Below are 14,217 nucleotides of genomic sequence, written 5' to 3'. Positions count from 1 at the left end.
TCCCCTGCCGCATCCCAAAGGCGGACCAGCCAACTAATTATAGATTCGTCGGGCTGTCGCCGATAATCCTTCCTTAGGCCTCGAAGGTCCTTCAGGGAGAAGGAATCAATAGTGGCCTCTGATCTTGTGCCAGTTGCTCTGACTCCTGATTTTATGTCAGGAGGTGTTGAGGGTCCTTCTCCTGCATCGTAATCATCATCATCCTCCACTGGTCGGTCAGTCTTATCTGTACACTTTCCACTTCTTGTACTAGTAGCAACAGCCCTTGGCTGAGGCTCACTGTCTGATTTAACTGCTGGCTTCGAGCCTGGGGTGTTAGCTGCAGCCTGAGTAACTGGGATAGCTGCTGATTTATCTCCCTGCCCCCCTGCCTCTGTCTGCTGCCCTACAGTATCTAGCAGGGTACGATAAGCATATGCCAGGGCCCAGCTCACTGCAAGGATCCTTTTCTCCTTAGGGTTATCCTGGCATTTCCCTTTCAGGTACTTCGCCACCTCAGCCGGGTTCTGAATTTGTTCAGATGGAAAGTCCCAGTCTACCGGATCAGAAAACTCCTTTAAAATTTGGCCCATATCCTCCCATTTCCCACACCACTCAGGACTTTTTACCCTTGGTTGTACCCCTAAATCAGGGGTCTCACCAGCCCCTCTAGAAATTTCAGCCTTCATCTTATATAAACTGTAGACAGTATAGAGCAAGGTTGTTAAATTAAATAACAGAAAGATGGTGTCCTTGGCAGTCAGGGAGAAGTGATCATTTTCTAATAGAAATGTAAACAATTCGGAGGAGGAAAAGGAAAACAAAGGCTGAATAACCTCCTCCCCCATAACAAATTTAACACACAGCCGCAACCACGAATTATACATTCCTGGAACCGATAACAACATTTTTATAAGCCCCTTGCAAAATATCACACCCAAGCCCAGCCCGATGAATATTCTGGTTAGTGCCCCTCTGCTACAAAAGCTACGTATTAGGGACAATACCGGAGCTATTTCTGGATAAGAAAATAACCCCAGTGACCATAAAGCTATGAAAACTTCAAAGAACCCTAACGACCAGAGATAGAGGCAGGCTTTCACTCTAAATGACATTACAACTTTAAAAGGAGACATACCAATATTCCCACAAACAGTTAAAGCCAAAAAATATTATTAGAGTAAAGCTTTTTCCACTTTGTCCTTTTCCCCGTACGGGCCACCAAATTATTTGAACTGGTTTAGGACAAATTAGGGAAAATATCTCCAAAGGAGCCCCTTATAGGAAACAAAACCCTCCGCACCTTCCCCCCTCCCCACCACTGGGTTCGGGAAGAATTTCTTCAGAGGGGAAGTGGAAAAAGCTTGTTTATTAAAGAACAACAAAAAAACACTCCCAGCACAAGAGAAATAGCCCGAGATGGCAACAGATGTTTCACCAGTCCAAGGGGTCGAGCCGTTTCTCTCTTCGCTGCGGAGGGTACGAAGCTTCTCTTGCAGACCCCGGACAGAGCCCCTTGCCCGGTGCCGGTCCGATATCTTCGGGGGGGAAAGGGGGGGGGGGGGGAAGGGGAAGGAAGGGAACAACAGAAACCGGGGAAAGGAGGGGAAAAAAAAAATGGCGAAAAAACAAGCGAGCTAAAAAAGCAAGAAAAAAAGAAAGAGAAGCAAAGCTAGAAGAGCAAGCAAGCAGCCAGCCGGCCAAGCAAGCATGCAAAAAGCCCAGCCCCAAGGTGGGGGGGGGGGGGAAGGACAAAAAAGATAGACACAACAAACGGAGCAGGGGACAGAAACCACGATTTGGGATAATAAGCATGAAAATGTCCTGTCCCCACGACAAGCAACGAGATAAAGAACAAACAGGAACAGAAACAATATTGACAACAGAAGGGTTTTTAAAAAGGGAAAACTACAACACAACGGTATCTTCCTGGCCATAATTTTCTCCTGCCTGGTAAGGACACCCTTCTCCTCAGGGAGAGATAGAGAGAGAGAGTTCCTTTCCTGCCCCTGGCAATGACCTGAGGTCGGAGTGAATGTAATGACACAGCCCTGGCCAGACCCTCATGTTCTTCAGGCTCACATCATGTCATTGGCAGGGGCAGGAAAACAAACAGGTGTCTTCCCAGCATGGATCACAGTGAACACATATCACCAGGGCCCTTCCAAACATGGTTCTCCCATGGGGGATGAAGTTGGAGCAGTGCACAAAGCTCTTCCTGCAGTTGCAGCATTTGCATGTCTTCCCTTACTGGTGACTCTGTTGGTGTCTGCTCAAATGAGAGCTCTGTCTGAAGCTCTTCCCACCCTGGGGACACTCGTAGGGCCTCTCCCCAGTGTGGATGCGCCGGTGTCTGATGAGATTGGAGTTGCGGTTGAAGCCCTTCCCGCAGTCAGAGCAGCGGAAGGGCCTCTCATCTGTGTGAATCCGCTCATGCAGGAGGAGATTGGAGCTGGTCTGAAACCTCTTCTGACACTGGGGACACTCATAGGGCCTCTCCCCAGTGTGGATGCGTTGGTGCCTGACGAGTTCTGAGCTGTAGCTGAAGCCCTTCCCACACTCCCCACACTCATAGGGTCATTCCCCAGTGTGGATCATCTGGTGGCTGATCAGGGTGCTGCTCTGCCTGAAGCTCTTCCCACACTCCAAGCACTTGTGTGGTTTCTCCCCATCATGAAGCTGCTCCTGGACCACCAGCTCCGATCCCTGGCTGAAGCTCTGTCCACCTTCCTGGCACAGGGTGGGTCTTTCCTCCTCAGAGCACCCTGGGCTGGGTTTGGAGGCCCTCATCCTGTGGGATCTCTTGGGCTTTACCTCCCTGTTCAATTCCTGTGCCATGGAGTCCTTCAAAACTGCTTCTTCCACGAGGTTCTGCTGTGGAGATTTGTCCTCTCCGGTCTCCGTCCTCAGCTTCTTGTCTGGGGGATGAAGGAGAAGGAGTGGATGGGCTTTGCCTCCATGCCAGAGAGAAAGGGAACGAGATACCTCCAGTGCATCCGCAGCAGGATGGCCAAGGCAGAGGGGTTGTCCTGCAGCTACAGGCCATGCAGAGCTGGGAGATGGAGCCAGAGAGAGAGAGAAAGAGGCACTGACTTCCTCCTCACCTACCTGGTGGTCCTGGGACATCTTCCTCTTCCTCGCAGCCTTCTTCTCCATCTGGCAGTGGTTTGGGGATGTAAAATTCTGTTTTGGGAGGAAAACAAGAGATTAATGCATTGAGTTTTATACAGGTTTGAGGGCAAACCAGGAGGGGAGTCTAAGCCAGAATTACAATTTAAGAAGAAAATTAAGATCAAGGCAATGATACAGAAACACTGCCTTAAACTGACACAGTCAGGATATAACCTGCCACCCTGTTGGTCAGGGTGGTGGGAGTAGTCCCATTAAATGGTGGCTGCAGTCCTGTTGCAGTGATGATCGTGATTCTGTCAAAGCAGTGATCCTTAGAAGGGTCTGGTCTTCCTCTGAAGGTCCACTAGTGGTGATGGAGCTCTTGTCCTCTGGGAATCCAGTAGCCAAGGTGCTCCTGGTGCTGTAAGTCTCAGCTTATATCCAGGTAGGAATGCTCGGCTCCTCCCCCTGGGCGGAGCATCCCACAATGGGATTATGTCATTTTACCAGTCCTGCAGGGACACTCAATGGTCCATTCACAGAAGAGAGCCCCTGGAGGGCGTTATCAGGGCTGAGTCCTGGAAGAGATAAAGAACACTGCTTATAACAGTTTCTGAAGGTGGTGATTGAAAACATGCATTTGGTTACATCTTGCACTGCAACCTGAAACAGTGGGGTAATCCCTGCTGGGGGTGTGAACACCACCCCCCCTACCCAAACTGGCTCAGGTGTAAAACCCCCACCCCGGGAAGGCCTCACACACAGGGGACAATGTCACACTTGCCCCAGCCCAGGGGAGGTCTCTGTCCCTGTCACTCTCTTGCCCTCCCCCTTTTTTCTCTTTTATTCCATCTCTCCCTACCTCACATTGACTGTTCAATAAAATCTATTTTGCATTTGGTCTCCTTAGCACCTAAACTGGGGCAGAGGAATCGCTAACAATTTTCTTAACCAGATTGTGTACAATATTTTGGCACAGTGAGTTCAGGCACTGTTCTCTGACCTTGACAACAGCATGGTTCCCTCCTCTGTGGGAGGAGGGCTCTTTCTTTCCAGAGAACCTCTTGGAAACTTGGATGCAAATTCCTCTGAGCAACTTGTGGGAGAACTGATGAGGAAAATGGCTGTTGTGGGTGGCCAGTGTAAAGAAAATATATTGTTGTCCATCTTTGAAACGTTTGTTCAAATCACTGGAGGAATGTGAGCAAATGATACCAGTGAGGCTGACAAGGTTCATTCACCTCAAGATGTGGAACACGATGCTGCTAGAAGTGCCCAGCTCAAGGAGCTAAATTCCCAAATAACTCCCAAATTCAGAGGCTTGGGGACTTTGCCAAATGTGAGAATCATTATTCTCTTTGTCCCTGTCACACTCATGACAGCTCCACAGTGCTTTCCCTTCCTTTTAATAATCTGTATTGGGCCAGATTTCCACTTTTCTTTTTTGGGAAACTGCCAGCAGCTGAGCTGGGGTTGTACAGGAACTGATGAGACTTGGAATTGCCACAGAATTCCTTCTATTGTTGGTTTATTAATCTTTGGGATTTATTTGGTTTTTCCTCTCATGTGACTTGTGAGAAAATCAAATCTTCATCCAAGTGGTTTATGCAGCGTTAAATTTAATTGATGCCAAGTTTATTTTGTCCAGTGCCCAGGGGATGCTGAAGGGGTCTCTGCGCCTCTCGCCCTGGGCCATGCTTGGGAGGGGCATGGGAGGGTTGTCCCTGTCCCTGTCACCCCAGGCCATTCCCCAGTGGGTCTCCATTATTCTCACCCCAGGAAGTGGGGTGCTCACCCCCATGCCAAGGGGGTGCTTGGGGCAGTCTCTGTCCCTCTCAGCCCAGGGGATGCTCAGGTGTTTCTGTCCCCTTGCCCTGGGGGTTGCTCGGGGGTCTCTCCATCCTGCTGGCCTCAGGGAATGCTTGTGCAGGGTTAGGGACCAGGGGCTCTGTGTCCCACTCACCGCTGAGGGTGCTTAAGGCTGGGGGAACTCTGACCTTCTCATCCCTGGGGAGGCCGGGGATCCTCAGCAGCCATGACAGGAGGCACCACCAGAGACCCAGAGGGATGAGACTGGAAATGGGACACTCCTGGTGCCTTTTTTTTTTTATTCACTTCCTCTTTTTGAAGGTTTTTATGGACACCAGGCGACTTCTAGAGATGAACTTGGGCAGAGGACCTTCAGACTCACTGTGCTCATCCCTTGTTTTTCGCCAAAGCAGGATTTCCCATTACCAAACCTTGGCCCAGTGGAGGAGAAGGCTGCAGGGAAGAGAAAGATGCCCCGAGACACTCAGGCAGGTGAGGAGGAAGTCAGTGCCCCTTTCCCCCTCTCTCCTGCTCCATCTCCCAGCCCAGCATGGCCCCTGGCTGCAGGACAACCCCAGTGCCAATGCCGTCCTGCTGGGGATGCACTGGGGGATCTCCTGCCCCTTCCCTCTGGCACGGAGGCACATTCACAGGCTCTGGGGCAGGAGGAGGTACCATGGGTGGTTTGGGGTGCGTGGCTCGGCTGCTCCCGGCGCGGTTCCCCCGAGCCCCCGGCACGGCTCCGCCAGGCCCCCCCACCACGGCACTGGCTGGAGGTTCTTTAACAGAAATGCTGGTAAATTGACCATCTGGAATGACACTAAATACAATTTCAAGAAGCTGCTGGTTTGCTGGGCAGATTGCCGAATTCCACATTGTTGTTTCTTTCAGTAAAACTGCACTTTAAAAGGTCTTAGTAAATTTATGCTTGCATAAAATTTGTGGCTGCCATGGGCTTCTCTCAAAACTAAATTACATGAAATCATGACACACTCATTACATCCTTTTAATCCCTCCAGTAAATGCATCCTGCTGTTATTTCAATCCCAGATTGTTCAACTTTTTCAGTGCCTTATTTCCATTAAGAGCATCAGAATAAGTTAAATTTTGTTGTATGTATAACTTCTAATGATATTAATTTTTGATTCTGTGATGTTTAATTTAATGTAAATTCAGGGTTGATAAGATTAAGCAAAGTTGAACTTCATTATTGTTAGGTTTGAGCCATGTTAAGTTACATTCTATTAATTTGAAATCCTGTTGTTCTGGATTGAAAGACAATGCGTGTATTGTATTTGCCATCTGTCAGAGGTAGGGCAGTTATCTTCTGCTAATTGGGCAGTTTTCTTTATCTCTTCAACAAATCAATCCTCCCTCCAGGGAGATATCTTTTGTTAATGGGCCATTGAGTGTCACTGCAGGACTGATAAAAATTACATCATCCCACTGTGAGGTGCTCTGCCCAGAGGGAGGAGCCATGCATCCCAGACATGGTGAGGCTGGGGATGAGGAGCGGCTTGTGCAAACAGGGTCAGTCCTCAAGGGGCTCATTCTTCTACATGCCCAGACCTCCCAAGGAGACATTCAGGAGCTGGGCTGGGGGCTCCAGAGGTGGCTGTGGAGCATTGCCTGTGCTGTGCCAGGGACTGGCAGCCACTGCTGGGCTGGGATAGAGGCTCTCGGGGGATTGGGGTTGCAGAGCAGGGCAGTGCTGAGGTTCCAGGGCAGGGCAAGGCTGGACCTGCCCCTTCCTCTGCTTCAAATGAAATGTTTTGAGCCAATAATCTCCTTCAGTCTGTCACAGTAGGGAATGTTGGAGGTGAAATCCTGACTCTGGCCATGGGCACCTGGACAAGAAGGACAGTTCTTTTCCATAGGAAGGAAAGCACAGAGCCCCAGTGTTTAGAAGGCAGGTGAGAGCCTCACTAGTCCAAGGCCATCCAGACTTGTCAGGAATGGCAGATTTTGTCTGGGAGCAGTCTTTGAATTTTAGGAATTTTGGAGGTGGAAGCCTCTCAGCCATTGGGGCTGGAGAAGCAGGAGAGTTCTTTCCCATCGGAAGAAGAGCACAGATCCTTCCCCAGTGTTTTGTGGACAGATGAGAAATCACTGCCCGCAAGATTTGTCCTGGCAATATTCCAATAGGAACAATCCCTGGATATAAGGAAATTTGGAGGTGAAATCCCAATTCTGGGCATGGGTGCCTGGAGAAGAAGGACAGTTCTTTTCCATAGGAAGGAAAGCCCAGAGCCCCAGTATTTGAAAAGCACTTGAGAAGAGACCCTTAACCTGCCAAGATCAGCTGTCTGGCAGCCCCTGTGAGGCCAAACCAGCCAAACCTGTTCCATGTTCCCTTGGTTCCATGAGCCCTGCAATGTCATAATGGACCTCTGGATCCTGGGGGTTTGAAGTGTCACAATAGTCTCCATTAGCTCCACAGTGTGACAATGGACCTCTGATGACATGAGGCTCCAGTGTCACCCTGGAGCTTTGGTTCCATGCAGCCCTGCAGTGTCACAAAGGCCTCTTGGTTTCACAAAGCCTCACGGTATCACAATGGTCCTCTTGGTTCTGTGGGGACCCCCAGGGTCACAATGGTCTCACTGGTTCCATGAGGCCTAACAGTGTCACAATGCTTTGCTTATTCCATGGGACCTCACAGTGTCTCAATGGTCTCCATAATCCCATGAGTCCCCTCAATGTCACAATAGCCCCTTGGTTCCATGAGCCTGTGAAGTCTCTTAATGGTCTCTCCATTGTTCCATGAGGCCTTGCAATGTCACAATGGACCTTTGGCTATACAGGGTCTCACAGTGTCACAATGGTCCTTTGGTCTCACAGGGTCTCACAGTGTCACAATGGTCCCTTGGTCTCACAGGGCCCCACAGTGTCACCATGGTCCCTTGGTTCCATGGGCCCTGTGCTGCTGCATTCCCCCCTCCCCTTCTCAGGCCGCCCTGCCAGCTCAGAAATGCTCCTTGGGCCTTGGCCATGGCCAACAGCCCCTGGGCTCAGCTCCTCTGCAGCTCAGCACAAACACTGTCTGCTCCAGGCTCTGCTGTGCCCAACCAGCTCCTGGTTGCTGTAGGAGCAGCCCTGGGAACTGGTTTTGTTCCCTCAGTGGCACAACATCCCTGTTCTCACACTGCCAAAGAAAGCTGTTGATACCAAGTGCGGCCAGGATGAACCATTGCTGTGACTGCAGCCCCTCTCTTGGGGCCCTACAAACAGCGCTGCAAAAGGAGCCCCTTGGAGCTCTCCTGGGCCAGCGACTCCCTCTGAGTGGGGCCTCTCCCAGCTGGGAACTCTCCCGTTTGCTGCACTCGGGGATCCTGAACAATGAGGGAGCCTGGGCCAATCCCCCCACTCCTCCAGGCTCAACCCTTCACCCACTGGGGAGATGCCAAAGCATCCACAGGGAGCATTTCCTGGCCTCAGGGGAATTTCTCACAGGTGCCTTGCACTGACTCTTTGTGTCTGTGTGCACACAGGAGTGCCTGTGCTGGGGAAATGTGGCAGAAATGCTGCTGTCGGAGGGGTTGGAGTGCCTTGGATAGCTGAGTCAGTCAGGCCTGTAAGTGAGGTCAAGTCACAAGGTCTAAGCTAAATTAATTGCTTCTAAGAGTTGCTCTTTTGCTAATTTGTTAGGTTTAATTTAAGTTATTAGCTGAGTATTGTTAAGTGTTATTCCGCTATTAAATTATTTATTCATAGGCTATAAATGAGGTTAAATAGTGTTAAGTGCTGTTCTTTTGCTAAATTCTGAAGTTTATGGTAGAAGTTAAGGTTAAGGTATAAGTGAAGTCCTTAAGTTTGAGCTCTGTTCAGCTTTTAGATCATATTCCTTTTATCCTTGTCCTCACTGTCCTTGTGTCTCACACACACATACACAGGGATAGTTCTTGGTTCATTTCTGCTTTATTTGCCTGGATTTGGTTTGGTTTTGTTGTTGCTTTGTTCCCCCGGTGTGCTTGAAGTGTCCAGTCAGGAGCAGAGTGACTCTTGCCAAGGAACTTTGTGGTGCTGTCCCTTAATATTAAATCTGGTTTTTGCTGATCCCTTGCTGGGGATTTTTTCAACACTCTCAAGCCCTCATTCGTAGCAGGGTGAAGGAATCCTGGCCCAGGCTCTGGCATTCGGCGACATACGTACACTGTCAGGGAGTCTCTGTCCCCCTGTCCCACCCCCCAGGGCCCTGGCACCCCGTCCCCGTGTCAGGCTCTGGGGTCAATCTTGTGGAACATCCTCTGGGGGAGGCTGCGGCACCGGGGGCAGGGGGACCCAGGGGGACAGGGGACCCCACTGTGCACGAGCAGGGTTGGACTGCTCTGGGGGAACTGTGAGGGGGGCTGGGGCAAAGTGACCTCCCCAGTGCCCTCACACAGACCCTGTGATGTCACACAGCACTCTGTGATGTCACACAGCACCTTTGTGATGCCACAGCCCTCATTATGATGTCACAGTTAATCTTGTGATATTACACATCCTACCCTGGGATGTCACACAGCCATTCTATGATGTCACAACCCCTCTGTGATGTCACACAGATACCCTGTGATGGAAGAATCCATTCTATGATGTCCAGACTATGATGTCACAGAGCCTACTTTATGATGTCACAGGCAACTCAGTGATGACACACACAACTGCTCTGTGATACCACAGCCTGCTCTGGGATGTCACAAAGCCCCTTCATGATATCACAGGGCCAGTGCTGGAATATCAGTCTGTGATATCATAAAGCTGCACCGTGATGTCACAGAAGATTCTGTGATGTCACAATGTCACCATGTGATGTCACAGTCTGTTCTATGACATCACAGCTGGCTCTATGATGTTACTCAGCCACCCAGGGATGTCACAACCCACTCTCTGATGTCACAGAGACACCTTCCATGATGGCAGAGGATACTCCATGGCCTCACAGCCTACTCTATGACATTACAGACAGCTCTGTGATGTCACAACCCCCTCAGTGATGTCACAAAACCCTCTCTGTGATACCATACTGCCACTCTGTAATGCCACAGCACATACTTTGACCTCACAGCCTGCTCTATGATGTCATACAGCCATACCATGAAGTCACAGCCTGCTCTGTGATGTCACAGAACCCCCTCTATGATGCTGTAGCTGCTCAATGACCTCACACAACAAACTCTGTGATGTCATAGCCCAACCTGTGACCTCACACAGCCCACTCTGTGCTGTCACACAGCCTCTTTCTGACATCACAGCTGCTCTGTGCCTCTAGGACACAGCCACAGAGGTGCCACTGTCACACAGCCCCCTCTGGGACATCCTCCAGCACCTGCCAGTGCTGAGCCCCTGTCAGCTCTGTCTGTGCCCTGCTGGTGTCCCTGAGCTGCCCTGGCAGTGCCCCAGCCCTGCTGGGCTGTGCACAGGAGCTGCTCCTGGCCAGAGCTGTCTCTCTGCAGCGCTGCCCTTGCCAGGAGCTGCCTCTGGGCCAGGAGCCCGGCCCAGCTCAGCAGCACAGACACAGCACAGGGACTTTAATGACCCTCTGGGGCTTTGGTGCTCTTTGGATCACACTCAGTCCCTCAGAGTGCGCTCAAAAACCTGTCAACATCTCAAAGTCAGATTGAAACACAGATTTCTTGAAGAGTTAATGGTTCCCATTGAAGGACACAACTGAGAAACTGTCCCCAGCTTGCAGCCAGAGCAGAACACTGGAGGCAGTGATGACAGCTGGGGACAAACAAGGCAAAGGTGCCTCTGGTGCTGAGCAAACCTGGATGTGTTTCAGGAATGCAAAGGCCCAAGGCCTGAGCCCCAGCCCCTGGCCAGGCAGATCCTGTCCCTCCCTCCTTGCTCAGGGCTCTTCCCGGGATGGGCACTGGCATGTGGGGATGTGCAATGCCAAGGGCAGCACCATGGGGCGGCCCCTGCCAGGCTGCTGAGCAGGGACAAGGAGGCAATGAGGCCCCAGGCCTGCAAGGGTCACTTGTCTCCTGCTCCTGGCTCAGGCTCAGGGCCAGCAGCCATGGCCAAAGTGCTGCCCAAGTTGGCTCTGTCAGGGCCTTGCAGCTGCTGCCCATCCCTGTGCCCTGTGCAGCCCAGGCTGTCCTACGGTGTCCCTGCCCTGCGCCTCTGTCCCTGCAGGCTGTCATCGTCCCCTGGCTGCCCCACCTGGGTGGCCCCTTCCTTTGCTGACAGCTCTGCCTCCTGCCTACCTCTGCCTGCCCACACAAAGCCTTGGGCTGCTCCAGGCTCCTTCTGGGGGATGTGTTGCACCACAGCCCTGCCCTGGCAGGGAAATTCCTTTCTCCTGGTGTTCAGTCTGGGCCTCCCAAGCTGCCCTTGCTGCCATTATTGCCTTCTCATGCTTATATCTTCTTTGAAGAAAAGCTCCAGCCAGAGCTTCCTCTCTGAAACCACCCTAAAATCCCTCCCAGGCTACTCCTGTTCTGTCTTCAGTCTCCACACCGCTGGACCCAGAGCTATCAGACTCTACATCCTGGTTATGTGATGAGGCCTCCAAACCCCATCTTGGGAGATTTTTGGGTCCTCTTCAAGGTCTGCGAAAATAGAAGAATAGTGAGCAAAGTTATTCTCTCCCAAATCTTGCAGTGACAGAAAAAGGGTCAATGTCTTTAAACTGAATGAGAGTGGATTTACATTTGTTAAAATGAGGAAATATTTTACAATTATGAGAGCGGCACAAAACTGCAACTGTTTTCCCAGAAAAGTGGATTCCCAACCCCAGGACTTCTCCAAGAGCAGGAACTTTGTGCAGCCTGACCCAGTGAAACCCTCATCCCCAAGAACAGAATTCCTGTTGTGTGGGTTCTCTGATGTGCTGGGTGCCCTCACATTCTGGCCAGACATTCTGCCCAGACATTCTGGCCAGAATGTCTGCTGAGGGCAGCCAGGCTGCTGCAGGGGCAGGGACCTCACAGCCATCACCATGGCAGCCCTGTGCCCTGGGCCTGGCTCTCCCCTTTCCTCTGCCCCTGCCTTGTCCCTGCTGGCATGAAGAGTTCTGTCATCAATATCTTGTCCCCAAGGTGCTGGGGCCAATGGCTTCCCAGGCAGGCTCCTGGAGCAGAAGTGGCTTTTCAGAGCCCAGGCAGAAATGAGCCCTGAGGCAGCAGCTCTGCAGTGCTGGCCACCAGGCCGGGCTGCCAAGGGAGGCTTCTGGCCATGGCCTGCAAGCAGCTGCTGCTGCCAAGGTGCCTTTGGTGCCTCAGGCTCTGCCTGGCACAGCTCCCAGCATGGCACTCTGCCCTTGTGCCCGAGCCCTTCCCTGTGCTGGGGCTGGCCTGGGGCTTTTCCTGCAGCGGGACCTGCCCTGCTCCTGGCACAGGAAAGGCAGTTCCTGCTGGAGCAGGAGGCTCTGCCTGCAATGGGCTCCAACAACTCCTGCAAGGCCCTGTTGACTTCAAAATTGCTTCCTAGAACAGCATATTCTAATAATTGTTATAATTCCAGTACTGTGGTTAAGATCTTTCTGACTAATCATGATCACAATCCATCAGGGCTGTATTTATAGAAATTTATCTGGTATTCCATCATTAATCGTGTGGGACAAATTGCATTAAGGTTCAATTCCACCTCTCCAATCTTTTATACATAAACCTTTGACAAAGTCTGGGGCTGGGATTGGATCCAGCCTCTCCCAGTCTCCTCTCTTAGAAGGAATTTTACAAGTCTAGGGGGTCCTGCAGGGGTTTGAGGTTCCATGGTGGCTGTTGGAAGTAATTTCTCCACATCATGTCTCAACAGGAGTTTCTCCAATAAAGAAATGAAGCTTTTGCCTGAAGCTCCCACTGTGCCCATGACAGGACCCCCTGTGAGTGTCTGGGACATCCTGGCTCTGTGGCAGCCTGGGGACTCCTGGGATATCACCATGGAATGGCTGTGATTGCCTCTGAGCACAGGGCTCTTTACTATCCCCAGAAACCCCTGGGAGGTGTCCATGGCTCTGATTGATTCTGATCATGATTAGATAACATGCCTTATTTACACTACAGAGTAAATTTTTAAAAAAAGAGTTATTTACTCCACAATACAGGAACTATAACAATTATTTGAATATTCTGCTCCAGGAAGCAATTTTGAAGTCAACAGGGCTTGGCTGGAGTTGTTGGAGGCCATGGCAGGCAGACCCTCCTGCTCCAGCAGGAACTGCCTTTCCTGTGCCAGGAGCAGGGCAGGTCCCGCTGCAGGAAAAGCCCCAGGCCAGCCCCAGCACAGGGAAGGGCTCGGGCACAAGGGCAGAGTGCCATGCTGGGAGCTGTGCCAGGCAGAGCCTGAGGCACCAAAGGCACCTTGGCAGCAGCAGCTGCTTGCAGGCCATGGCCAGAAGCCTCCCTTGGCAGCCCGGCCTGGTGGCCAGCACTGCAGAGCTGCTGCCTCAGGGCTCATTTCTGCCTGGGCTCTGAAAAGCCACTTCTGCTCCAGGAGCCTGCCTGGGAAGCCATTGGCCCCAGCACCTTGGGGACAAGATATGAATGACAAAACTCTTCATGCCAGCAGGGACAAGGCAGGGGCAGAGGAAAGGGGAGAGCCAGGCCCAGGGCACAGGGCTGCCATGGTGATGGCTGTGAGGTCACTGCCCCTGCAGCAGCCTGGCTGCCCTCAGCAGACATTCTGGCCAGAAGCGTTGTGAGGGCACCCAGCACATCAGAGAACCCACACAACAGGAATTCTGTTCTTGGGGATAAGAGGGTTTCACTGGGTCGGGTTGCACAAAGCTCCTGCTCATGGGCAATTCCTGGGATGGGGCATTCACTTATCTGGAAAAGCAGTTGCAGTTTCCTGCCTCTCTCATAACTGTAAAATATTTCCTCTTTCTAACAAATGTAAATCCACCCTCATTCGGTTTAGAGATATTGAGCCTTGTTCTGTCACTTCAAGATTTGGGAGAACGTAACTTTGACCACTATTTTTCCATTTTCACACATCTTGGAGAGGACCCAAACATCTCCCAAGATGGGGTTTGGAGGCCTCATCACAAAACCAGCAGGGAGGGGCTTAGGGCTCTGGGCTCAGTGGTGTGGAGACTGAGGACAGAACAGGAATAGCCTGTGAGGGATTGAAGGGTGGTTTCAGAGAGGCTGGAGCTTCATATTTAAATGATCCTGAGAAAGATAATGGCAGCAAGGGCAGCTGAGGAGGCCCGAAGTGGACACCAGGAGAAAGGAATTTCCCTGCCAGGGCAGGGCTGTGGTGCAACACATCCCCCAGAAAAAGCCTGGAGCAGCCCAAGGCTTTGTGTGGGCAGGCAGAGGCAGGCAGGAGGCAGAGCTGTCAGCAAAGGAAGGGGCCAGCCAGGTGGGGCAGCCGGGGGATGAC

General features: G+C 51.6%; 1 pseudogene; it reads right to left on the bottom strand.

Annotated features, from left to right (window-relative positions):
- Positions 1-2,247: 2,247 nt before the first annotated feature.
- LOC135305566 (zinc finger protein OZF-like) overlaps positions 2,248-14,217 on the bottom strand; it is a 128,753-nt pseudogene continuing 116,783 nt past the window's right edge.

This window comes from Passer domesticus, chromosome 8 (assembly GCF_036417665.1).
Source record: "Passer domesticus isolate bPasDom1 chromosome 8, bPasDom1.hap1, whole genome shotgun sequence".
Lineage (NCBI taxonomy): Eukaryota > Metazoa > Chordata > Aves > Passeriformes > Passeridae > Passer > Passer domesticus.
Note: the sequence above shows the minus strand (reverse complement) of the source record. Positions and strands in the feature narration are given on the sequence as shown.